Below are 27,177 nucleotides of genomic sequence, written 5' to 3'. Positions count from 1 at the left end.
TTTTTTCGTCAAACGCGTGATTTCTAAACCGAAAAACGGCAGATATTCTCTGCGTAGTGCGCGAGTGGCTTCAAGAAACCGACGTTGATCTTCAACAAAGTACAGTGCCAACAACTGACTTGCTTAATATTATTATTATGCCAGTCATAAACAACCTGCAACCTTTCTGTCTTCACATTTTTATCATAGTCCTTATCTAGAATAGGATTACATTATACTTTATACCGATATTTAAAAATAATATTTTAAAAAATTTAAGATTCTTTGTAGGTCCTAAAAATACACGTGATTTTTGGTGGGGGGTAGTCTCAAACCTCACCACGTATCACCATGGGGGAGGGATGTTTTTTAAAATTTTTTAAAAAACATCACGTGATTAATGGACGGCCCCCTAGAACTACATACCTTCTATCACTCTGCAACAACATATCTCTAGAAGCAGCTTCAGAAATGATAACCACATCCTTTTCTCCGTCCATAAACCGTTTCTAGGGGTATGTCAGCTGACAACTGACCATCCTTGGTTTGTACCACGCGCCCTTTTCGTCCCGTCATCTATTCAAGACATTAGCAAATCATTATATTATATAAGCGAAAATATGTAATAGAACACAAGTGGAAAAAAAAACATCTGTGTACTTGTGTACACGCGTTAGAAGCTATACTTCTTTGGCGTAATATTTTCTTCGAGCATTTTAGAGGGACGTTTTCCTCTTCGAATTGCATTTTCCTTGTCCATTTTAATGGTCACTTTAATCGAAACGTTTATGTCCTAATCAAGATATTTTACAATAAATACTATGTTTTTTATCACATTGGAACGGGGTTTCTCGTATAAATATCATTATTTTGGTTTAAATAAACACGACTCTGAAAAACACTACGCCATGACAGACAATGCAACTTGTTGTTTAAACAAAGCAGACGTCAACTAGCGGCCCAGACTGTTTTACCAAAGTTTGAACAGATATTTAGGGTGTCGGTTTTTAGTGACGGTGTGCGCGCGCATCGTAAAAATTTACTCTCAATATTTTTCTCTAACGCGCCAAAAGAAGTATAAGTATATAATATGTAGTTGCCACGCAATAAGTGAAAAATGGTTCTTCTGTTGTTAAAACACATTTAAATAATGAAGCAGACTTCTCATACGTCACTCGCATTTGCAACAGTAAAGAAAAAAAATTCTTGCCTAATTTTTAAACATTAGAACAATACCTCAGCAACATTATCGGTGCCGCCCAATTCGTCAACTAATTGATCGAGCGTATTGGGAGGTAGACGTCGTCCAAGCTTTTCGATGTTGGCTAATAATTCCTCTTTCATACTGCAAGCGCGCTCTATTGCTGAACGTGGCGGCGCCACTTTGCGTGATGGACCTAAAAATATTTAATTAAACTTTACAAAAAAAGTTGGCTACAAAGTACCCAACATAGCTTCAAGTATGTATGTTTGTGTAAGTTAGTCCACGTAAATACCAGTCCCCAAAGAACTATAATGAACTATTTAATTACTAAAATTAAATTAATATTGCCAATATTATATCTAATATATAATACTCTCGTGTCACATGTTCATTCCCATACTTCTCCGAAACGGCTCGACCGATTCTTATAAAAAAAATATGCATATTCTGTCAGTATGAGACTCGGCTACTATCTATCTTTCAAACCCCTAAATGTTAAGGGTCCATTACATTACAGTTATACTATAACAAATGCTCTAACTATCATGTAGATATATATTTATGTAAAACCAAATTTCATTACTACAAAAAGACTTATTAACTTTCGGATGCAAACATACGGATGTTATTGGATCCAAACAAACATCAGTCCAATAAATGATGTTTATTAAATCGGCAGGCGCACAAAGGGCCTTCAAAATTAATAGAGATATAGGTGTACACGTGTAGGGGTGGAGGTGGGCGTTGGGACATTCGAAGAACCGGGAGCGATCGATGCAGCCGGCCTGCAGCCCGGGATAGGGTTGCCAAATTTATTTTGAACGCATTTATTTACATGTTTTGACGACGGATGACGATTTACCGTTTTCTATATAATATGAATTAGAGTCGCCAGTCCTGTCTTCTAACATATTCTGACGGTTTTTCAATTAACTTAAACGACTTAAGTCTCACGATTGCAGTTCATTTTTGTTCCGTTTTCTTTGAATTGTACTTTATGCGTGCATAAAAGTTAAGATATACTTCAATTCAATAGTATGAATAAATAAAATGATATTGATTGATAAAAGCAATATTTAAAGTCATATTTATTAAATGCAAACTTAAATATTATAAAATAAAAAGTTTAACTGCCATCCCTAGCACCTGCACTAGACAGTCTCATTCAATTTGCTTCGCCGAATAGCTTCCTCATTTATGTATTATATCAATAGCATGGTACTACATCAAAGAGAAATATTATATTGGTTCGTCTGGGAAATTGTAATTACTACCTATTGCTATACATATATTAACTTGTCCCCTTGTAATACTAATTAAGCCCCAACACACACAAAGAAGTCTAGCAAAAATACACAAAGAGATGTGCGCTTGTTAAAATAAAATTAATACCTCTTAGTTACAAAGCTCCCCAACTTATCGACGTCTATTCTTGGAAATATTAATACAAAATATATTTTCCTCCTGATCCTTGAGACACGAGGAGCCCGTTGCTAAGTTACCAGTTTATTTTGTTATAAGCTTATAAAAAATTATCTGATCATCTTATTCTTATAACGGGTACTCAATAGCTGAAGCGACTTCAGCTAATTGAGACTTGAGACAAAGTATTGTTTAGGTACGTATTGATTTATTATTTTACGTAATGAATCAGACCGAGTATCGGAGAGAGAGTAATCAGACCTGTAAAATATCTATTGACTTTTGTATTTTACAGACAACACACCTACGCCGGAAAAATAGGATTTAAAGGTTTTAAAAATCTATAAGGTTTTCATATGAGATAAAAATTTCGCAGTTTGGAAATTTTTGTGGAGAGCCAATCTAAAAATCTGCCGGTTTGAAAACCCGTGGGTGGTTTAAATTTCTCTTTAGCAAAACAACTTTTGATGCCAGTAAAAATCAATACTTTTGTGCCGATTGGTTGAAAGAAATAGTAATAAAACAACTAGGACGTTTCCTTTATATATGAGTGGGTAAAAATATTAAAATTTTCTAAAAGTTTTTTTTTTTTTATAGAACGGGGGGCAAACGGGCAGGAGGCTCACCTGATGTTAAGTGATACCGCCGCCCATGGACACTCTCAATGCCAGAGGGCTCGCGAGTGCGTTGCCGGCCTTTTAAGAATTGGTACGCTCTTTTCTTGAAGGACCCTAAGTCGAATTGGTTCGGAAATACTTCAGTGGGCAGCTGGTTCCACATAGTGGTTGTGCGCGGCAAAAACTGCCTTGAAAAACGCTCAGTTGTGGAACGGCGGACGTCGAGGTGATACGGGTGGAATTTCGTATTCTGTCTCGACGTCCGATGATGAAATTCAGCTGCAGGTATTAATCCGAACAACTCCTCTGAACACTCTCCATGGTAAATGCGGTAGAAGATGCAGAGTGACCCCACATCTCTACGCAACGCCAAAGGATCAAGCCGCACGGAGAGGGATTGGTCGTCGACGATTCGAACCGCTCTGCGTTGTATACGGTCAAGTGGAAGGAGCTGGTACTGGGGAGCCCCCGCCCAGAGGTGAGAGCAGTACTCCATGTGGGGCCGAATTTGCGCTTTATATAGTTGCATGCGGTGGCCCGGAGTAAAGTACCGCCTCGCCTTGCTGAGCACACCAAGCTTTTTGGAGGCTAATTTAGCCTTTCCCTCCAAGTGACCGCGAAACTGAACGTCGTTCGATATGTCAACGCCAAGTATTCCAATGCTGGCTGTGGCTTTAAGAAGAGTGTTTTCGAAAAGAGGAGTAGCGACAAAGGGTGTTTTTTTAGCGGAAAACGCGCAAACTTGTGCCTTCTTGAGGTTAAATTGGACTAGGTTTTGTCTGCCCCAGTCTGCGACTCCACGTAGTAGAGTTTCGACTTCAGACACAAGTTTGTTCCGGTACTCATCAACAACTGCCCGAGAAATACCTGCCCGGCCAGTGTAAAGAATATCCCCAGTGCTGTCATCCGCATAGCAGTGAATGTTGCTAAGTTGCAACATATCATTGATATGCAGAAGAAATAGGGTCGGGGATAGAACACAGCCTTGTGGGACCCCAGCGTTCACGGGTTTAAGGTCGGAACATGCTCCGTCGATGACGACCTTGATGCTCCGATCGGCCAGAAAGCTGGAGATCCAATCGCATAATTTCTCGGGAAGCCCATAGGCTGGAAGCTTCGAGAGCAGTGCTCTGTGCCACACCCGAAGGCTTTCGCTATGTCCAAACTTACTGCCAGCGCCTCCCCCTGGGACTCAATTGCCTCTGCCCACCTATGGGTACGGTATACAAGGAGGTCACCAGCTGAGCGACCACGATGAAAGCCGTACTGAGAATCGCTAATCAACTGGTGGCCCTCTAGATACCTCAAGAGCTGGCTATTAATAATGGTTTCCATTATTTTAGAGAACAAGGAGGTTATAGCTATTGGGCGATAGTTGGACGGATCAGAGCGATCGCCTTTTTTTGGGATCGGATGTATCGAAGCGGTCTTCCAGCACTTCGGGACAATGCCGAGCGGGTACCGGAAAAGGCGCGTTAAGACCGGAGCTAACTCAGGAGCACAGGTACGCAGCACAATTGGGGGGATACCATCCGGCCCGCTCGACTTATGAATGTCCAAGGAAGATAGTCCTTTGCGGACAGCACGTTGCCGGAATGTGATTTCCGGCATCGAGGAATCACACCGCGAAATGGTCGGTGGTGATCTCCCTCGGTCATCCAAAGTCGAGTTGGACGCGAAGAGACAGCCCAAAAGGTCGGCCTTCTCCTTCGCAGTGTGGGCCAGAGAGTCATCCTCAAAAGTTAAGATATTGTATTGTAATTCAAAAAAAACATTTCATAAAGTAGTTGTGAATAAATTTTATATTTTTTAACATACACTAATGGCAAATGAATTGTCATAATAATGTCATTGGTATAACAATGGCAAATCAATTCACGCCTATATTAATTATCCAAACTCATTACCACACACCTACTACTAGGCCTTTATAAAACAAACTAGAAAAGCAGACCCACCTGACAAATTTAGGTGTAGAACCTTAAAAATAAAAGAAGTGGCGCTACAACCTTTGAGGTCTTGGCCTCAAATTCTTCTATCTGTATCGTGCTTTTCCCATTTACTTTTTCACGACACACGTTTAATCAACTTTTTGTTTCATCACTGTTCTCTTTCACCGTACGAGCGAGTTTTAAATGCGCAATAAAAGGTCTATTGCACAGCCGGCACGGTTCAAAGAGAACATTGTTCTAACAATAGTATAAAATAAAAAGCAAACCTATATGAATACTTAACTATATAGTTAATTTACTAAATAATTCATTACCTAGATGGCATAATTACCTAATTACCTAAATACCGGGGGTGCCGGTAAGACTCTGCCCACTATTAGTTTTGACTGTGACTGTAGGCGTTGTGTTTTTCTTTTCAAACATCGTTTCAATCTTGTCTTGTGTCGTGTTTTTCTTCTTCGCTGCTACTTTTTTCTTTTTCGTTTGTTTCTTTTTGCGATTTACCCAGGGTTCTGTCAACGATAATGGGTTTAAATTTTTCTATTCATATCTTTTACCCGCCAGCGTCATGGATTAAAGCTTTAATGAATATCTTAAACAGCTTAATTATTTAAGTGCGAAAGTGTAACTACATTCGTATATTATGAGCATTTTAAACAGTCCAATTAACGCCAATCAATAAAAATAATGAATAAAGATTATGTCATAAATGTGGGATGAAAGAACCAGCACAATTATAACGAAAGTAGTTCTTTCTATCAATCATTTGATGCTGCTAATTGAGAACCTACTTCAGCTGCTTACAGATCTGTCCAATAAATTATCTCTCGAAGAAGATTTATAATCATATGTATATCTAAAAAACGGTGTAATTTCGAACCCTATTGCTTGAATAGGCAATGATGGCATTTTAATCCTCCGATTGGATGTGTGACAAGCTTATTCTTAAAATCCTGACTAAATTACTTTTGTGTTTACATTAAATCAACTAGATTTAAAGCAGACATCAAATAACAATTGCTATTTCACCTTCACAAATAAAAATACTCATAGCATAATATCAAACCACCATGAGTTTTCAATTACTATTAATGTGAAATGCAATAATAACCGAACCGTTCAATATTTGTGCACCTATTACGCTCTTTGAGATTTAATTTTAATCCATGAATAGCGAAGGCCCCGCAGCGAACTCGTTGTAGAATTGTAGCTAATAATTCGCATCGCAAACTGTGATATTAGTTTACTGCGAATCCGTTTTCAGTATTGATTTTGAAAGCTGGAAATTCATTTCTAGGAAGCGAAAATAGCTTCCATAATTGGACCGACAATATTCTAAAGTTGTAGTGTTCAGCTTTCAACTTGTACTTCATATTTAGCTTTGATGACTGAAACTTATTTATGTTATTTCAGTCACCTTATAAATGTACCAACTATATATACCAATTTAAATTATTTTATACATATATGAAATTTTGTACTATCATTAAATAGGGTAGTAAAACAACAAAATTTGGCTAATTAATAATAAATAACTTCACCAGTAAATCAATCGATATCGTTACAAAACTATTTTTTATTGAAAAACGCGGGCGTGTTCATACAGCACTGTCACCATACCATGTAAGATTAAGTAAACTGTATGAATGTAAAAAATTATACACATGCCGTTATAATTCCTAATATAAACTGTGAACAGCGGAGCATTGTACATTAGTACATACATATTATAATTAATTGAAAAAAAAATATACGGAAATAGACTTTTCCAGATAAAAACAGCATTAAATAAAGCTTAGTTATCACAATATTGCAATTCTATTTTTAATTATACATGCTCACGCTTTAATGTACAAGCTTCACCAGCTTAGCATGGGACTAGGTCAATTGGTGTGAATTGTCTTTAAAAAAAAAAATATGATTCCTTTAAAATAGAGTTGCGTTATAAGGACAGAATAAATATTACTCACCATCATCATTGTCGCTACCACTAAACTACAAAGGGTTGGTGTCACTTAAATCCGAGTCTGATACGCGTCTCTCTTCATCCGAATCTGGTTCCAGCTCCAGTTCGTCTTCTGACCCACGGAAGAATTCATCGCTGGATGAGCCGCCACGGGCACGCTTGGCCGCCATGTTCGCTTGTTGCCGTGACGTCACTGTTTATTGTTCGAAATGCAACTTTGTATTTGCTATGCCTTTGAAAACCAATTATAAATAAGAATAATCCAGTGGCGCTGCAACCTAATAAATATACATCTCACCTTGCACTTGTGATATTCATTTGTTTCGTTATACTACAGCTAACATAAATTATATATACTAAGGAGTAAAAAGAATATCCATAGCGCAAATCACCTGCGTCATGAGCATACCCCACATACACATATTCACGTACTTACCCCCACTTTTACTTCAATAAAAATTATGTGTGAAATACGGTGTGAAATTGAGAGTATGTACGTACATCATATACACCATGTGGGATGTGCTCATGGTGGCCTGCATCTTTGATCATCTAGATTCTAGCATGATTATCTTTTTTTTAAAACTATTTAACTTTTTTGTGCCTAAGTCATGTCGATTTTTGGGTCTTAATCATACCGGTTTCCTTACGATGTTTTCCATCACCGTACGAGTAAGTATTAACTGCGTACCTACTCAAAAACTCTATTGCCGAGATTTGAATGCCCAATCTTAATGTCAAGAGTAGCGCGTTCAAATCGCGTAAGGTAACACTGCTCACAATTTTAGACTGATCTTGGTCTCATGAAAAGTGATAATTAACAGATTTAAGTTGATAATTCAAATCAATTCGGTTGAGAGAACAAACCAAGGCAACAAAATAGTAAGGGAAAAACAATAATGGAGGTCGGGTCAAAGCTTGGACAAAGAATCAATGTATGGTTGAAGGTGACATGACAAACTTTTAAAATTTCAAAACACGTCAAGAGTACATTTACTATTTATTACACAGTTCTTATTTCGTCCCTGAGGTTTTCTAGTATAATAGATAATTTGATATCCTCAACAATAGACTAGCGCGCATAATAGAGGGAAAGTTTTATATATATGTATTTGCTTTGTCGCTTTGATGAAAAATGTCGATATCAGAACCGGCATCGCGCAGGTACAAAACTTTATTTATAGTATCTGTATATACATTTCTATTTTCGGAAATAATGTATATTAACCATCGTATTCAGAAGTATTTAATACAGATAAACTGTCGTGATCGTCCCTTTATAGGAAATACCATATTCCGGCAATTATTAAGAACAAAATTAAGGAAAAATTTATATACCAGTAAAAAGACACACTATTAAAGCTTTGTAGTGTGTACGGTATATGCCTTTTGATAATTTTATAGTTAAATAAATGATTATGCCTCTTAAGGAAAGCTTTTTTTGGCTGGTAGTCCAATACACTACGTCTTGATTAGTTATAGAGATTGTGAAATACCATAGTTAATAAAAATTTGGCCACATTTTTAGACAATATTATCATCATTATTGTTCATTTCATCTTTATACTGTAATGCAAAAAAATTCAGTCATCTGAATGCGCAACCGTCTTAGACCACCAACAGGCTTCCTTCATTAAGCTCCCCATTATAACCATACAATATCGATACACTAAAGAATTAATTTCACTCGCGCTCAATCCTTTTTCCATTACGAAATCAATTCAGTTATGATATTTTCTAGAAATTATTTCGAAACATTCCTGTTATGTTTGTGTATACGAATTTTGTACAACTTACGTTTTCTCTTGGAGGTGTTGGCATCATCATCGACACCATTCTTGCCATTAGTGACCGCTGGTAGTGTGATAAGCGGTGCTTTCTTTGGCTCCAAACCCAACAACCTGTTGATTCGCTCTCGATCCGGCGCCGGGAAATGTTTCTCAACTAATGTTTGGAACACTCCTCTGTAAAATGAATATTCTTTAAGCTAAGGTCAAACGAGCTTTTAACAGTGATATAATATCTCGTTATTATTATTTAATTACTCTAAATTTAAAAGATAGATAATATGCAATGGAGGTTTTAAAATAATATAGTCTATCAACTGTCATTATATAAATCGTAAAACTAAACTAATTTAGACAACAACTTAAAACAATTTCCATCCATCATCCTACGAACAAACTTCGATATATTTTAATGCTTTATTTTAAAATTTAATTCTAAAGCGTTACTCACTTTGAAGAGAAGCTTATAATTAATAAAGGATGTGAAGTGTATGTAATTAAGTTTTTTTTAATACTATTAAAACAATAGAATTCTCAGTATATTTTGTGTTACTCTACAAATTGTCATATATACTACGTTAATAAAGAAACCTTGAATACCTGATTTATGACACCTATGTGTCCATGCAAGATACAAAGGACAGATCTAGATAGTTAAATTTAATATTATATAAACGTATAAGTGTTTTGAAGAGAAATATGTTTATAATATTTATTTAGAGTAATTTATTTATGCAAGTGTCATAAATTCCAAAGTAACGTGCATAGCAATCCTCATAATTAACAAAGAATTAATGAGACATGCAAGGTGATAGTAATTTCATTTCAATACAAAAATAATTAAAGATATTCTGATCGATATATCTGCATATCATATTGTGCAATTAAATTACTTCATAAATGTGTACACCTAATCATACCCTTGTTGCCACGGGAGATTTGAGAGGCTGTGTAACACCCACTCCCCGCGGCCGGGCGTCCAAGACAAGCATGCGCGATGAACGCACTGTATCATCGATTGCACTTCGTTCGCACAGATGTAACGACTGCATTTTGCTTTCTGACGCGACGCGAGGCGCTCACAACACCGAGCGGCCACTAACCGTCAACGTGACATTAAAACTTTTAAAATGTTTACCGAAGAGCAACTTAAAATATACCTCGAAAACATCTCGCCGAATCGAGAATTTATAAGATTTGAATTTTCAAGTGCCGAGAAGTTTATAATACATATTAAATGCCTCATTGATAGACATAAACCTATCGAGCTTCACAAAAGTAACATATACAAGTGGATAAAGGCCTTTTCGATGTTTACAGCCACTATATGGACGGCTCAAATTTCGTGCACTAAAACACTGAATACAGTATTATTTCAAAAGGATTTTGTTTGTCAACACAACTATACTAAAAGGAAGAAGGACGAAGCGGAAACCGTGTGTAAGGCACAAATCAAATTTCTCTTAGATGATTTAAATTTATTTATCAAGATAGATTTCGACCACTCTCACAGCGTTTATACTTCAACAGCCACGTCCTCTGTCGAGACTATGTCCGACACTGACAAACATTTTTACGAATACTTCGATAACGGCTTCAACGCTACTACATCGAAAACTTACCACGAATTACATCTGATAGAAAAATATGGTACAAGGTCCTCTCAATACCTTGCAGACGAAGATATAAACCCAAGTATTAATCATATAAAATTTTTGATTGACAACATGCAAAGCAAGGATATAAAGCGCAGTTTCAGAGATATACTTGAGGCTAGAAAGGCTTACATCAACGATTCCGGCGGCACAATAATGTACACTGAAAAACCTGAAATTGTCGTCATAATAACGCCACTCATGAAAAAAGTAATGACGAATAATAATTTGAATTGCGTGTTGGTAGACAGCAGCTTCGTCAAAAATGGATTAGTTGTGACAATGTTATACATTTCTAACAAAATTGGAGCTTTGCCCATCGCATGCGTTTTACACACGGCAGTGACTGAATCCAACTTCAAAGGCGCTTTTAAAATGTTAAAATTGACCATAAACACACTTGTATTCAACACCTTCAACCCAAATATATTTATCGTCAATGATTTGGTGGAACAGAAGAATGCATTATCCAAATTTTTCCCAGAATCAAAGTTCTTTGCATCTCGTTGGTCCATTTGTTGCGAGATTTGGAAGTGGCTCTGTAGCGACGATATCAAGATCGACCACCGTAGGAGACACTCGCTTATGTTTCTCTTTAAATCTTTGATTTATGCAAGCGCTGATACCGCTTACATACATTACACCAAATTATTGGTGAGTAATTACTTTGATTCCAAGGTCGGGTTACGAGAGTATATCGACTACATTTGGGGACGATCAAACGAATGGATTGTTAAACATGAATTTCAATTTAACCTTTTGATGGAGATATCAATTCGGCTTATAAAGGAATTTTTTTTTCGTAAATGTCGATTTTTTAATATAATTACGATGATCGACGTCGTGTCTAAGCTTTTGGAAAATCACCTGAAAGCAGTGATCAACACATACATTGATGGGGCGCCGAAAATATTACATTACACGAAATTCTTTCACCGATCTTACACTGTTAGTTCAAATGTCGAATTTGTGCAGATCCATTTAAACGAGTTTGTCCAGTATCAATCATGGCCTAACTTGTACTATCATGTGAAAACGGACACGATTTGTTGTGACTGCCCTATCGGAAGGCAAGGACGACTGTGTGACCATCTAGGCATCATATTTAACAAGGGTTCAGTCAGAATGCTAAGCATTCCACTATTGACAAACATTGAAGTTGACTTATTAATGAGATTTGTCGGCTTAAGTGATGACAAAAATATAAATTGTGAAATCATGAAAGACGTAGAATTGACAGAGGCTATAGAAAGTGCTACAGACTTAGAGAAAAATACTGTGTACCTGAACAAGTACCAGAGGGATTGCGTTGTTGAACGTTCAGAAGACACAACGATGGATCAATCGGAGTACGATGTCGGCTTAAGTGATGACAAAAATATAAATTGTGAAATCATGAAAGACGTAGAATTGACAGAGGCTATAGAAAGTGCTACAGACTTAGAGAAAAATACTGTGTACCTGAACATGTACCAGAGGGATTGCGTTGTTGAACGTTCAGAAGACACAACGGTGGATCAATCGGAGTACGATGTCACACAGAAACCACATTTTAATATCTTTAAGAAATTTAAAAACGATAACATTAAAGCTATAAGGAAAGCTCCAGACTCAATTGAACTGAAAGCAGTCGACAAATTAAAAAATAACAATTTAATTTGTAAACGTAGCTTTGTAGCTTTCAAACGCAATCTCCGCTCAATCGAATTATACATGAATACTCTTAAAAACCTAAAACAACAGTTTGCAACGTTGATAAATTATTTTGAAAACAACCCGAATGATGAAACCATAGCAGCCATGGCACGCGTATCGCAGGAGTTAGCCAAATTTAAAACGCAAATTAACATGGAGAACATCACTTCAAATGTTATGAAATACAAGAAAAGTAACCACAACGATTAAATCGTTATATTTTTAAGATAAGAATTATAACAAATATTGGTGTCTAAATAAAATCTATGAGCTAAAAAAAAAGTGTATTGTAGTAAATTGTATATTTTTACTGTGAAACAAATTATTTTAAACTTAACTGATTTATATCGAATTATTTAAACATGTGATTAGGTAAGCTCAAATGTAACATTGTATTGTGAATTACATAGAAATAAGTAATATGTACTTTCAATATTTTAAACCGTCCTAAGGATAATTTAATTCTGTCTGTTGATGTTTCATGATGTTATTTTTGGTGAAAATAAATGTATGAACAAAAATAGATATTTAATTTTATATATATTTCCCATAAAAAGGGCCTATTTCATTTCAATAATGGTAAAATTTTTTAAAATCCCTGAGACATTTTTACTATATTTCTACAGATTTTTTTTCTACATTCTTTTTCTATTTCAATTGTATTTAGTTTTGAATCTAAATTTAATAACGTAGCGAATCAAATATAATTAAGAGACGTCAAAACTTTTTATCAGATTTAAAGAAATCATTACGCTATTTACAAAACACACTATGGCATAGTTTGAAAACTCGTTAAAATATTATTATATTACGAATGTAACAACTACGAGAGAGATGGCGTTTCGTGTGCCATTTATAAGTAATCGGTCGGCCAACAGATGGGGCTACGATTAATATTCTTTACAATCGCATGAAAGCTGGGTGCTTTTAAACACGGTGTAATTTAAACCTACCTATGCAACACAGCCCCTGTATAAATCCAAAGGAAATTTCACATTTAACATCATGTACGTAGGGCTTCATTAGCAACCTAATTTTGTACTTTTTGTAAATAATAAATTACGTCGAATTGATAACCCGTCGGGTTTTTTTGAAGACAATATCTGAATGGTGTTTATACGCATATTCATTTTAATACCTATTCTACTTGTTTCAGATGATGACTTAATAAAATAGAGTAACTGCACGTTGTTGTCCACGTAAGGGGTAAATTAAAAGTCAATTTAATTCTCAAAACCAGTGCTTTATTTAAATTATGGAGGCATGCATTGCATCAATGGAACCACTATCAAAGTTATCCTAAAAAAAAGTATACACTAATTGTCACTTAAACGAGTAATAGATCACCAATCCATAATATTATATACGCAATAATTAATGCTTAAAATTTTTATATCGTAATTGTGAAGTAGAAAACCTTGTCCATTCATTGCACATTTAATGAAAAATCTGCCACACGTAGCAATAACGTAGTTTGTACATGTAATCCAAATGTACAAGACTAATTAATTAGATCGTTAGACCTCTTTGAAAAATTTACTATGTTAAGTACAGCAGGATTACATAAACAAAACAATATAACATTTTTGTGCAGAGAAGAAGCACGGGCAGCCTTTATTTAGCTTTTAATTCACAAATCAATAAAATTCTAAATTAGCAGTATGGGAGTGTTCAAGTATTACGTAACGCAATTTTTGGAGATTGACCCCTTCACCCATGTAACTCGCCGTAACGTCATTCAGTACCCAAGTACAGTACTGTACCCAAGTATAGTAAAACGTTTCGTGACCACTAGGGTGACTCTTTAGTTACTATTATGTGATGTAAGTTGAAAAAAATATTAACAATAACGCGTAATTTAATCCCCACCCCGCATCGTAACGTTTTGCTAAAGGACCCGCCCCTCCCAAAATACGTTACGTAATACTTGAACGCTCCCTATCAGATCATCAAAACTACGGCAATATCAAATATAATACATGTATAATATGACTCACTTGGCAGTTGAGACGAAATCGCTAAGTTCACCATCGTCTCGTTCGAGTTGCTCTGATACTTCCACCTCTCCTACCCGGGGTACAAATTGGAACTTTCATTTGTGCCGCGGGTGGGAGATTCCAAGTTCGATTTCGGCCAAAGTATAAATATTTTAAGGATGGGAAAGATACAATTGAATTGTCATCAATTCTGATAGGAAGGTTCATGTTATCTATTATGTGCTAAATTAACAAATGCCACACCTTAGAAGCAATACACAGGTACTTGAAGAACCTCTGATGCGCCGACTAGAGCAGTCCCCACATTGTTTTCTTCATCCGGGCTTCGGCGTCTATCAGCTCTGCTGCCTCCGTAAAGCGTTGCATTGCCTCCACCCACTGCCACCGAATCAAATTATTAAAGTTTCATAAGTTAATAAAAAATATAATAGTAAAACATTCAGAAAAATTGATTTTGAATGATCAAATAACTTTTATTAAATACCAACCTTTTTGCAAATTATATCTTATATAAGAAAGATTTAACGTGACAAATCCATACACGTTGAATAGTAAAGCTACTTTCCTTCCATCAACTTTTTTATCTCAGGAAAAGTAGAAGGAGGCGCTGACTAATTTTTTAGTCCTAGTCCTAGTCCCATGCTAAGCTGGTGAAGCTTGTGTTATGGGTACTAGGCAACGGATATACATACATATTATAGATAGACTAGGTGACCGGGCAAACGTCGTTTTGCCATGTATATCATTTATAATAAAAAAATAGGGGTTGATCGTAGAGGGGTGAAAGTTAGGAGTTGTATGTATTTTTTAATGCTGTATCATAAAAAAATAAAAACAGAAAAAATATCTAAAACTAAAAAAAAAAATATTTAGGGGGAGACTACCCTTAACATTTAGGAGGATAAAAAATAGATGTTGTCCGATTCTCAGACATACCCAATATGCACACAAAATTTCATGAGAATCGGTCAAGCCGTTTCGGAGGAGTTTAACCACAAACACCGCGACACGAAAATTTTATATATTAGATAGACATATAAATACATATTTAAACACCTACGCACAACACCAAATGCTTACTTATACGAACACATCGATGGTCATCTCAACCGGGGATCGAACTCGGGACTCATGGATTCGCAGTCAGGGGTACTAACCACTACACCAATGAGTCGTCAAAAAAAATAAACGCATAATTTAATTTGTGAGAGAGTACTTTACGTAATATGTTTATATATGGCCAGTCTAATAATGTTCGTCTATGCAAAACGGTAACGTACAAATTAGCATTAACAACCTACGTATTGAGAGCGCGCAAACTACGTACGAATAAGAACTCAAACGCACACACGTCATTGCGGGTAGGCGCAACGTCAACATCCAGTCCTCATCAATAAATTGTTTAAAAATAGGGTAACGATGCGAAAACGACGTACCCAAATTTGGGTTTGCGGGGGGTGAGGGGGGGGGGTGTAGTAATCACCCCCCACAAATTTTGCGCGCCGGAATCAAAAAAAAAAATTTTTTTTTTTTTACCTGGGGAAACCCACTTACGGGCCCCCACGCCTGGGCAAGTGTGTGAATGGCGCGGGGAGTGTGGGGGTCAAGGTCGTAAAATGCGATGACCCCATACCCACTAAAACCACCAGGGCCCAATCCATGGTGCATGTAGAGCCGGGTCGTGGTAGCAGCCAGTAGGCTTCTATCCACTTCAGCCGCTCTTCAGCAGCAGTAAACGAAAAAAGAAATTAACATATGTAAGCAAAACAAAATAGCAAAATAAGCAGTATAACAAAGTGTTATTTTAATTTATAGATATATTTAATTGCTATAAGTAGCTCCGAAAAGGGGTCTTTTTATATTTCTTATTGTTTCGCCGCCATAGATATTCGTATAAATGATCAGTGAAATTTTCTGTATTATTATAATTATAATTGTCTTTCTTAAAAAATCTCTTAACTGCCCTCCATTGAGACTCAATTCTTTGAGTATGTGTTCCATCTTCAGCCACAAAGGGGTTGTCTGGATCCGAGTGGTTGACCTTCTTATGAAGGTATACCCATGCTCAGACAAGCAATCATATGCTCGCCAGAAGTCAGTATGGATGGTCGTGCCAACTTCTACGTGTTTCTGTATTAGAGGAACTAATACTTCCGCTGAGCGAATATTATCTGAGCACACTTCCAATCTCAGATCTTCAGAATTGTCTTCAATCATACCGAGGACCCAATGGCCCTCAATATGTCGTCCTACAACAATTAAAGAATTAAAATAACACTCTAGGGGTAAAACAGTTGTACACTTGTAACACAATCAATGTTGTCATTGATGCGGACCTAACATAACCAAAATCTAGTTTACATGTAGATAAATAATAATGTAACAGTTAACATGTAGTAAATATAATTTATTGAGCTATAAAAGACTTACCTCGGTTGTATTTTCGTTTCCTAAATTTTGATTCGTCTATCTGCACAATCTTCCCTGGGCCACCAATCTTTCCTATAACTTGATTTTTGTCCATTTGGTAAATAACTATAGTTTCTCTACAATCATTAAACCAATCATTAATAGTGCCTCGACTTAAGCATTGTTGTCTATCTTCTTTATATATATCTTCATTAATAGTTGTATAATATCTCCAATTTTGTGAATATGCATATAGTAAATAGAAGACATGTACTAAGTCTAATTTAATGTTATCGAAAAATGTTCCTTTATTTCTAGATACTCTTGATTTTGATTTGCAATTTCCTTTTGCACCATGTACCAAATGTTTTATTCGTCGATTTAATTATTTTCATGGGTACACGATGTCTTCTACATTGCTTTTGAGAATGCACTAATCCATGTTCTTCAGCGAATGCCACACACTGCTCATTATTGCCTAAAGTTTAATTTACTTTAGTTAAATTCCACATTTTGAGAACTTCATCTTTAAAGAGATGACGATGCTCCAAGGGCCCATCGTCCTCAAAAGCCGGTCTACCAAGCGTAGTGCTTGTAGACGGTTCAGGTTCAGTACCAAATCTGAAAATGATCGCAAGAAATCAATGTCTAGTATGTATGTAAAGCCAAGTTTTAAAAAAATGCTAATAAAATAACGCATATTCACGTAAAAAGTAACGGCTTTTTAACGGATATTTTGCACTTGATCACTGTGAACACACACTGTTCTGGCAAAATCCAAATTCGAAATGGCCGATTGCGTTTATACTTTATAAAATGAATAGAGATGTGAAAAATAATCTATTCTGTGAAAGTGAAAATCGATTTTAGTATTCGATTTTGAATCCGATTTTGTATTCGATTTCGAGTTTCAGTGGAACAGTTATTCAAAAAAAATATTAATATACGGTTAGTATATTAAACCTTATATTTATATAACTTAACCGATCTAAATAATAATTGTTTATTCAAGCCTCGGCCACTCGGCGACCAAATATTCATATACTAACCTAACCTAACCTAACCGATCTAAATAATATTTGTTTTTTTGGACAGCTCCGGCGCTACGGGAAATTCAGCCCCTCCACCCTTGCGTACCAAAGCACAGGCATTATGAAAGCTGTAGCGCCTGAGGCTGGACCAAAAAGCCGAGGTTGCGGAGGCTTGTTACAGCGGGTGGGGGCTGCTCTTCCTCCGCGCCTCCGATTATTTATATACACTCTAGGGGTAAGGCAGACAAGACCACGTGGATAGTGGGGTGCTCTGATTCGGTTTTGGGTACTTTTTGAATAATTTAATAATTTTCGGAACCATACTTTAATTAAAACATGAAGTTAATATAAAGTATGTACATTTGACAAGTAATGCTTAAATTAGGTTCAACTTTAAAAATAACAAATGAGAAAATAATCGATCCGATTAATTTACCGAAAATGTCACATCACTTATAACCAATAGAAATCGAGAATGTCACATCTCTTATAACCAATAGAAAAGTAGTTAGATAATGGCGGATTGTTTATTTCAATACAATTCACAAAACTTTAAAAAAAAATTTTGACGCATTTCCTGCAGCTAAAATCACTTGGAGGTGTTCCAATCAAGGGTCCCCGAGACTCCTGCATAATCAGTATCATCAAATTCGGGTACGTCACTCTCACACCCAACCCCACTTGGAATTTGTATGTGGATTTGTGAAAAAAAAAAAAAAGTGCGTACGTGACCTGCAGCAAGTAAACGTTTACTTTGCATTAGTCATTCCTTTCAAACTTCATACGTTAAAATAATAATATACAAGTTATTCAAGCATACCATCATCGGTCGTTGTGGCAGCGCCAGTGTTACGCCTACTGAAAGTGGTCGTCATCGGTAATCTGAGTTCAAGACCAGTCGGCAAATATATTTTATATAGTTTTTTCTTTTTATTATTTTTTATTATACAAGAATTGGGACTCAATGGATTGCAATAAATGTTTGGAAATGTTCAGACTGTTCGTGCAGGGTCACAAAAGGGGATCGGTATATAAGTGAGGAGATACAGGATCCTATTTCACCAAAAAAGGCAAGTCCACGAATCTTTGATCCAAAAGTACCATAGTATTTTGCTGAAAGAGATGCAGGACTTTCGTCAGGAAATGAATAGCCGTTTTGAAGAACAAGGAAAGCAATATAAGGAACTCCAGGGAAGATTTAACAAATCTGAAAGAGAATTAGAAGAATTACGAAAAAGTATGAGGGTTATAAAGGAGAAGACCTTTGAAGTGGATGCGCTACAGGCCCATGAATTGAAACAAAATGAAAATTACCTTAAGAACTGTTCTTTGGATAAGAGCCCGATAGCCGGAACACTATGTGAGATAGGTTCTCCACCGGTGGTCTCGTTTGCGAATGCTGCAAAACAAAGCTCGAGCCAAATAAAAAACAACAACTTAAAGCAGAGTGCTGTTACGGGGAAAACAAATAGGGTAACTGAAGATGTAGCACGTAGAAATAAAGAACAAGAAATGGAAACCAATGTTGAAAGGGAAAACTGTGGCGATAAGACAAATGAAAGAGTTGGGAAATATCAACGTGGAAAATACCCCAGCTGTGAGGTAAAAAAAGGAGGTAGGAGCGATGTAGTGGAGATTTGTGCGGAGCGGAAAAAGTTTCTGCATGTGTGGCGGCTAAACAAAGAGACAAGTTTAGAATGAATGTCTGGAGAACTATGTTAAGAACGTCATATATGCTAGGGAAGTGTCTATAAGAGTCGAACAAATTAATCATAAAAGAGAAAATGTACCAGAATATGAATATGAGTTATTATGTAAACCGGATAATTGGCCTATTAATGTTGAATATTGTGACTGGGTGTGGTTTCGGAGATCACCAAATAACCCAAAACGATGGAAGTAGACCTATTAAGATATGTTACCAAAATGTGAGTTTTCGGACCAAGTTAAAGGAATTTTATATGAGTGTCTCATCAATCTCTGTAGATTTGTTTGCAGTTACGGAAACAGGATGTAATGATTCTATAGCTGACGCTGAGTTAGTCCCTCCCAGATATACGGTATTACGATGTGACCGCGTGGATGGGCGCAAGCATGGTGGCGTATGTCTCGTGGCTTCCCCACGCCTGGAACTGCGCCGCGTAATTTTGCCCTGTGATTTGTATATTGAATCTCGCCCGTTTGAAATAGTTTGTGCAACTGTCTATTTCAAAAGTAGATTTATGTTTATGTTATGTATTGTTTATACTCCTCCAAATACGAATGATGTTGAATACTTTTTATTGCTCAAAACAATTGAAGAATTTTGTTCCAAGTATGATGATGTATTAGTGATCGGTGACTTTAATTTATATTCTTGTTCAAACAATGTAAATACTTATTTTTGGAATTACTTTAGTAACCATTGTGAATTCAGTCAGTGTAACAATATACAAAATGTTAATGGCCGTCTATTAGACTTGGTTTTGAGCAAAGGTAGGGGAAAGCGTTGGGGTGTGTGAGATGGATGAACCTTTAATACCTGTAAACGATCAGCATCCACCGCTTCTTGTGTGCGTGCGTCCACGCGGGATGATGCGGCAAAAACGGGTGAGCGCTTGTTACAGTGGAATTTTAAGAAAGCTGATTTTAATGCATTGTAATCTAAGGTTAGAGAAGTGGATTGGTCTGATGTATACTCGTCTGATTTAAATCTGAGTCTCAATTGCTTCTATTATAAGTTAAACTCTGTGTTTGAGGAATGCGTGCCAAAAAATTCCAGGAACCTAGGATACTCAAGGTATTTCTATCCAAAATGGTACACAAGGAGGTAATTGAAAAAATTAAACAAAAAGCCACGCTGCATAAGAGATACAAGGTCACTAAATCCCCAAGAGATTACAAAGAGTATAGCTGTTGCAGAGCTGAAGTCAAGAAATTAATTGCATTGGCTCTTGAAAATTATACTAAGGCTGTTGAATCAAATGTGATTGAAGACCCCAAGTCATTCTGGAGATTTATTAATAGTAACAGAGTCAATAGAGAACCATCGGGTATTATTGAGAACGGAGAGGTACTACCGCCGGATAGGAGTGTTAAAGCATTTGCCGAGTATTTTAGCTCTGTTTATGTTACGCCAAAGCCAAATCTTGACGTCAGCGCAGCTGTTGCCGGAGCGGGTTGTTCAAACGGGGCTGCAAGAGTCCACGTTGGGAGCTTACAGTTAAGCGATATACAGGAGGCACTTAAGCGACTTAAGCCAAAAAAGGCAGCAGGCCCGGACGGTATACCGCCTTATATCTTGTAGGATGCCGCGATAAAGTAGAACAGCATAGGCCGATAGCTATATTGTCAAGTCCGGCGAAGGTGTTGGAAACGGCACTTCAAAAGTGCATACTTAATCAAGTGAGTTCCCTACTCTCAGAAGCTCAACACGGGTTTCGGTCTACGAGGAGTACCACTAGCAACCTCTTAAATTATATGGCTAATATTAGCCCAGTAGTGGACAGTGGAAAGCAGGTGGACGCTGCCTATTTCGATATTAAAAAAGCGTTTGATTTGGTCGATAACGACGTGCTTTTGCAGAAGTTTGCACAGGTAGGATTCACTCCACACTTATTGAACTTCATGGCTAGCTTTATGGAAGATCGAACGCAATACGTGGAATACGCTGGGTGTAGGGCAGAGGCTTACTTTACGAGATCAGGCGTGACACAGGGCAGTAATTTGGGACCGATGGAATTTATGATAATGCTGAATGACCTACCAAAAGTTGTCAAGAATGCAAAGTGCTTGCTCTTCGCTGATGATATCAAACTTTACATGCCCATAGAAAGTACAGACGACTGTATGCGGCTGCAGGAAGACTTTGATCGAGTGGTAAATTGGAGCAGGAGAAATAGATTAGAGTTTAATTTGGCGAAATGCAAAGTCATATCTTTCTCGAGAGCACGATTTCCCACTCGATACAATTATACTATTAGTGGTCTAACGTTGGCTAGAGTATCGGAGGTCAAAGATCTAGGAATATATTTTAATGCCAATCTTGGGTTTGCGCAACACGTCGATAAGACATGCAAAAAAGCATACAGAAATTTGTGGTTCATATTGCGAATAGCTTGTGGCTTCACAAATATCAGTGCGATTAAAATTTTATACAATGCGTTAGTCAGAAGTTAAGATTTCTGTTAAGGTAGACCTATTTGTTTGTACACTGGCTGAGTTCACGAGAGTTGCTTCCTATATTATTAGTTATAAGATTTAGGTATATAAATATATTTTTTTTAATGTTTTTTATCTAGGTTAATTGGTGTGGGTAAAAATATTGTGTCGTTCTATCGAATTAGTAATTACTGTAAAGATAGAATAATGATATGGAATAAATAAATAAATAAGTATGAGATTGCAATTTATATGAATTTTATTGATGTAAGTTCTACGTTCTATCATAAAGATGAGATTAGATGAGATTGCAAAATAGGAATTAACACTTCCAATAACTCACCAACGCCACAGCCTTATCATATGTTTCCTTGAAAGACTCGTAAAGCGGAACCTCCTCAATCTTGAATATACATTCCACTCATTTTCATGTCCATAGCCACTATCTCCATAGCTCCCACCCCGCTGGAAAGTTATCGATGCATAATTGAACAATACAAATTTAATTAAATACTTAAGTGATTAAAGTAAACCTTTATCAAGGTATATTTAGATGTAACTAATACAATTGTAATAAGGTAACATTTTTGGATAGTTATTTAGAAAAAAAAAATGTGTGCGTGTACTAGGTGTACACACGTAAGTGAAACTTCTTTATGACCTTATTTTTCGAAAAATGATCTACTATAATATGCAACTTTACAGAAATTGGTTAAATAAAGTTAAATTAGATAAAGTTAAAAAAAAAAGGCTTTTATCATCATAGACATGAATACAAATACAATTATTTTATTTTATCTTATTACTAGTAAGATTATTACAGAATTTCATTAATTGTAATTATTACTATCATTGTTATCGTTATTATATATTTTTGTTACTAATGGCTTCGAATCTCTTCGGATCAACCGTGGTAGGGACAAGAAAAAGATGGCGCGTAACCGAAAAAAGTGACAAATGTGTGAAAATTTTTTTCCAACGCCGATAAAGAAGTTTCACTTCAAAAGATGGCGCGTAACGGAAAAATGTGACGCGTAACGAAAAAATGTTACACAAAATTTTTTTCCAACCCCGATAAAGAAGTTTCACTTCAACAATTACACTTAAGTATGTTGTTGATGTCTAAATATGGCAATATTTATTCGTCATAGAGAGTGGCAGTTGCGTTATAGAGTGAATTAATGTATGGGGTTTGTGTTAAACCAAAAAAATGTTTTACTTTATAGAGAGCTTTCCGTTACAACGATTTACGTTTAAAGAAAAAACTTTTTAACCGGATTAAAGTTATGTATTTTTATAAATTTACAACTATTTAACATATTTTTTAATATATCCGACGTTTCGCGTGCTTTACAGTGTGCGTGGACCACGATAAATTTAAAATTATGTTAAATAGTTGTAAATTTATAATAATACATAACTTCAATCCGGTCAAAATAGTGTTTTATTTATATGAGTAAAAGTTATGTCAATCAAAGACAATAAAATGTAAATTAGTCAAGTGGATTAATGAGTTTTTCATGTGTCATTGATTATTTTAAACATTCAGCTTATATTTTAAATACAACGATTATTGTTTGAAGTATGTCAATTTTAGATTTATTTATCACATAACAGTTTGGATTAGATAATAGAAGAATTGCCAGAATGCATAAAAATACTGGCATATTTAAATCAGATACATGCTTTAAGTTATGCTCCTAAACAAATAGGAAATTAGTTAAAGCTAGTCAACCTATGCTGAAATTAAAGCACCTATATATACTTCTATAAAAGGATAGTATAATATGAAGACTGCTATTTCATACTTCAAGAAAATACAACTTATTTCTACCATACACATAAAAAAACAAAAAAGTAGTTTTTATATAAATTAAAATAAGCTTATTTAATTTGGCAACCCTTACTAACTACTGTTACAAAAAGAGTTACTCACTCTGTGCGAGCAACGAGGCCGCATTGAAGGTGGACGTACCGGGCATCCCCGCAGCTAATAACATTAATTTATATTACCAAGGGCATTTTACCAAGACCAAAAGGAAGGCTGTCGCAAAATAAATTTAAAATGTCCTTAAACACATACCATAATTACAGCTCATGAGAATTTTTTTCCAATATTAGCGAGATGTTTTCAGAGTATGTAATGTATACTTGATGATTGAAAGGTTTTAATATTTTATAGTTGCTTTTGCCTGCAGCTTAGCATGTATATATTTGAGTGTTGATCTTTCTGTTGTATACATAAGAGAATTTGTTTTATTGTTCTTAACAAAAACATCAGAATCAATTCAAATATTAAGATAATTTAGAGCAATATATATTTGGTTGCTTCCAAGTCCCAGACTTATGGGTTTAGTGAGAGAGTTAGCAGGTATCCTTATGGGTTCAGTTACATTCGCGCCTGACCAAAAGCCAATCCAGATGGCGCTGAAATGATAAACACTACCTTAACATAACAATTAAATACAATATCTAACTTATGAATACATCACAGGATAATTGTATTTTTTTAGTGGCGTGAGAAATTTTAGAAGATAAAGTATTCACATAGTAAAAAATATCTGCACACAATAACACTTATGGAAAGAAGTATAATATCAGGTAGTATTTCTTTGTGTTTATGGTTTAAAAACATTTTATTTAACTTCTACATAGAATAATGTTACTTTTTAATAACTGTAATTTACCAGCAAGGGGATTAGTGGTAGGTCTGATGATGACTGGTGGAGTTGGCTTCTTGTCTACAATGCGCGCTGCCGCAGCCAAAGTTTTTCCACCTCCTGAAACACACATTTCATAACATATGTAGTAAGCCTTTGAATTTCTCACTTCTCTTTAGTATACAAAGAAAGGCACAAAATGTGAGAAGATTGTTATAGATAATACATATTGGAGGCAAAGGATTTTTTTTCTGACATGAGAAAATACATAATATGTATTATACAAAAATATTATTACTATTTATATAAATAAGGAAATAATGAAATATTTATACTGTAGATATACTGAACAATCCTTTAATAACTTCACAAGTGATTTATTTTCATATGCTAAGCTTAAATAAATATATTATAGAGATAATAATGGTATTCATTAATAATAATGAAATACAGCAAAGCAACATGCCTGCATAACAATCATATATTGTAGTTTTTATATCTTTTTCCTAGCAATAATTTATTAATAAGCATTAAGTATTATGAAGTCACAAAGCTATTTTATATTTAATGATATACTAAGTAATAACCTAATACTGTACTGCCTATGGACAAACTAACCAATCACTGTATAAGGGGTTTTGGCTTGAAAAGAACTTTAATTTATCTGGTACTTCCAAGTTGTCCGGATCCTCATCATCAGCAAAGTCAGAGTCATCTAACGGTGGGTTATCAAATGCTCGTTTTGACTGGAAATTATAGGTAACATTTACACTCACTATAAATCCAATAACCTATTAGATTTAATATGTTTATCTAATGCACTTTAGAGATTATTATTATTATATTACTTTTGATTTATGTTTTTATATGATAATTTTTTTAAAACAAATACAGACAAAAAATTAATGGGCATGGTAAACCGTGACACATTCTATCTGTGTGATTCAAATATGATAATCTTATATTGTTTGATTATTATATATTTATATAGTACAAAAAATTATAATTTAGGACAATTTTATCATTTATTACAGAGAAAAGGTATAATGAAAAATAATCAATAAATTTTAAAACAATTATGTGATTAAGTTAATATTAATACACAAAAAAAAACACTACTTATCGAAAATTGTATGTTTAATGTACTTTGAAAAGTGCACCTTACTGCACAATCATCAAAGAACATAATATTATCTACATTACAAAATATTTAGTACTGTTTTAACATTTCTTCATTTAAAAACTGATACCTTAACTATTAAATCTAAATAATAAAGAGTAGGACTCAACAAAACATCACTAGAGTCTAGAATGCGTCTTTACCGCATTGCACTATTGTAATTCAAAGTCAGTCTTGAGTGCAGTTATTAGGATATATTCTAGCACTAGAACCTTCTAAGAAAATCAATACAGCCACACCCTTATTGCATAATCAATGTTGAAGATGCTGACTATCGTCTAATTCTCAAATAAACTATAAGATTTTTAACACATGTGAAACCACCATCACCTCATGACACATTTTTTTGGTTATAAACCTCGAAAACAAGAAAAAATCATTGTTGGCACTACTTTTATTTCAAATAAAAAGAAGCCCGTTAAAAATGCAATCGTATAACATAAAAATCACTATAATATCACAAAATAATTCATTATATTCCATATTATGAACAATGTAAAGTTTGTAAAAAATTTATCAAAACAAAAAACTATCATTACCATTTTTATTTTTCAATTAATTTGTGTGAGCCCCCAAGGCTGCCTTTTTAAACTTTAGTAGTGTTTCCTATATTGAAAATATGAAATAAATCACTTTCACAAAATAAAACACGAAAATCCACTAAATCGAACGTTTTAAAAATTAAGACGAACCGACGGCGGTCAATGTTTCCGCCATATTAAAAAAATGTCAAAGACAAAAGAATTTCGTTCAGTTTGACAATCGGATACACCATGATGTCAGTTTGTTATAGAACGGCATTTATTAGGTAAGAACTTATGTACACTGAGTCTTAAAATTATGAATGATATGAAAAACTTAAACATTAGTTAAAGACTACTTGATCCACGATAAAACTCTTACAGGTTCTCTACTTTTCGAGTATTTTATAATTAACTATTCTAAATTTTACTACGGTATCCGATTTTATAATCGATAACAACCAAAGATAGTATCATTAATTCATTAGTCTGTAGTAAAAGAAACATCTATAATATAGTCCTTTTCATGAAAGAAGTCTCCCAGACGCGGCGCTGCAATCGCATGACGTAATGTTGCCATTTATGAGTAAAAAAATTACCTATATTATTTACATTTAGCAGATGTTATTTATCCAATAATACTACATATTTTTTGCATACCATAGGTGCTCTACCTACTTACAGGGAAAAGATGAGAAAATAGGGTAAAGAAAAGCAATACAATTTTTTATTCAGAGTTTTAATGCATAATTTTTGGGTTACAATTTTTTTCGAAATACACGCCGCTGTTCTACCTTCGTTTGTAATTCTTGTTACAGTTTTCTCTGACACACCTGCAATTAAATTATGAACAATTAAAAATAATAGTAACTTTAAGTTTATAATGCTTATGTAATATATAATATATGTTTTAATTTCAGTTACCTAGTTTCATCACGTTATGTATTTGTTCAATTTTGTTG

At 35.1% G+C, this 27,177-nt stretch overlaps 1 long non-coding RNA gene and 1 pseudogene across 2 annotated transcripts; both read right to left on the bottom strand.

The window, feature by feature from the left end:
• LOC125062020 overlaps positions 1 to 14,369 on the bottom strand; it is a 34,199-nt pseudogene extending 19,830 nt beyond the window's left edge.
• Positions 14,370 to 16,703: 2,334 nt separating this feature from the next.
• Positions 16,704 to 26,412, bottom strand: LOC125062022. 2 transcript variants are annotated; one of them, XR_007119125.1, is made up of 8 exons: positions 26,234 to 26,412; positions 25,133 to 25,260; positions 24,542 to 24,634; positions 23,938 to 24,281; positions 23,791 to 23,844; positions 22,198 to 22,319; positions 19,029 to 19,113; positions 18,603 to 18,921 (listed from the first exon to the last, which is right to left on the bottom strand). It is a non-coding gene; the product is annotated as an uncharacterized LOC125062022 (long non-coding RNA). The 2 variants fall into 2 exon arrangements; XR_007119124.1 differs by lacking the exons at positions 18,603 to 18,921; positions 19,029 to 19,113 and adding an exon at positions 16,704 to 17,304.
• Positions 26,413 to 27,177: the final 765 nt, after the last annotated feature.

This window comes from Pieris napi, chromosome W (genome assembly GCF_905475465.1).
Source record: "Pieris napi chromosome W, ilPieNapi1.2, whole genome shotgun sequence".
In the NCBI taxonomy this organism is placed as follows: Eukaryota; Metazoa; Arthropoda; class Insecta; order Lepidoptera; family Pieridae; genus Pieris; species Pieris napi.
Note: the sequence above shows the minus strand (reverse complement) of the source record. Positions and strands in the feature narration are given on the sequence as shown.